At 40.9% G+C, this 1,332-nt stretch overlaps 1 non-coding gene across 1 annotated transcript; it reads left to right on the top strand.

Moving 5' to 3' along the window:
- Positions 1-311: 311 nt before the first annotated feature.
- On the top strand, positions 312-383 carry Trnah-gug (transfer RNA histidin (anticodon GUG)). Its single transcript has one exon. It is a non-coding gene; the product is annotated as a tRNA-His (tRNA).
- The last annotated feature ends 949 nt before the right edge of the window (positions 384-1,332 follow it).

Here is a 1,332-nt window from a genome sequence, read left to right as displayed (position 1 = left end):
CCATTCGCCCATGCGCAATCCGAATCGAAATGCTACTCTTACGAACCGTGGTCTGTATATGGTCAGAAATGATACGAGATGCAGTAATCGCTGCACTTCTACAGGTATATTACTGTTTCAGCTATCAGATGTGAAACGTTTCTTACCCTTTTTAATAAAATTAGTTAAATACATCCGAAATTACGTTCCATGTATACTTTACAATGGATAGATAGAGAAAGCTGAGCCGGCGTTTCTAGCGGAACCGAATGAAGTCAGCATCTCTGCGGCAGCTGCAAGAAGAGCGAAGTACACCCACACTGAGTTCACCAGCCGTGATAGTCTAGTGGTTAGGACATTGCGTTGTGGCCGCAAGAACCCAGGTTCGAATCCTGGTCACGGCAAAAGGTTAATATTTTAACGAAGAATGGCGCACCTGCACTGAACTACTTCATTGATACATTACTTTCATTAACAACTGATTTTGGTTTTGTTCAAATCGATTCCATGCTATTGGATTTCCGAAATGATTATGACAAATTTTCTCACAAGTGGCTTTTAATCAAAATGCGTACAAGTGAGTCTAAGTTATGGCACAGGATCCGTGATTTCATGTCAGGAAGGGCGGACTACGTACTAAACGATGGGAACTGGTCAACCAAAACTGTGTCTGGCGTTTCACAATGGACAGCGATATGTTCTTTACTGTTCCTGATATGAATAAACGAATCGGAAGACAATCTCAGTAGCCTTCTTAGAGCGTTGGAAAATGAGATTGGCAGTAAGTGCACAATAGCAAAGCAGAAATGACTAAAGAGGAATCGCAAAACTGTAAAACCGTGAATGACTATGGGAAAGATAGGTGCTGTCTGTAGAAAAATTAAAGAGACTTCTGGAGCTAAGAATAGCAACTGTATCAACAGTAACAGCTCAGGTGGCAAACCGATACTTAGCAAAGAACGGAAGTCTTTCACATAGGTTTATTGAATAAAATAGGCACAAATATCAAAGAAATTGTCAACAATATATTCCACTTCGTTATAGAAAACCGTCTGATGACGTGCAGGTTGTTTTTTGATCTCAAGCATATAGCGACTTTCGGATTATGAGTTAAGCCACGTTTAAAGACCAATCTCCAAAACAAAACAAACAAAAACGAACAGAAGAAACAAAAACTGTCTTCGTAGCTGATCGATAACTGGAGAGTAAGGTAAACACACGTGGGTTCTAGATTAGCAAGTGTACGGTGGGCGCATTTGCCAATCAAGCTGCTTGGTGCTGTCTTCCACGTCCCAATTATTGCTGTACAACTGCAAGGCTTCTCATTTGCTGGCTACAAATGTCATCTGCGAA

This window comes from Schistocerca cancellata, chromosome 2, assembly GCF_023864275.1.
Source record: "Schistocerca cancellata isolate TAMUIC-IGC-003103 chromosome 2, iqSchCanc2.1, whole genome shotgun sequence".
NCBI classification, from domain to species: domain Eukaryota; kingdom Metazoa; phylum Arthropoda; class Insecta; order Orthoptera; family Acrididae; genus Schistocerca; species Schistocerca cancellata.
Note: the sequence above shows the minus strand (reverse complement) of the source record. Positions and strands in the feature narration are given on the sequence as shown.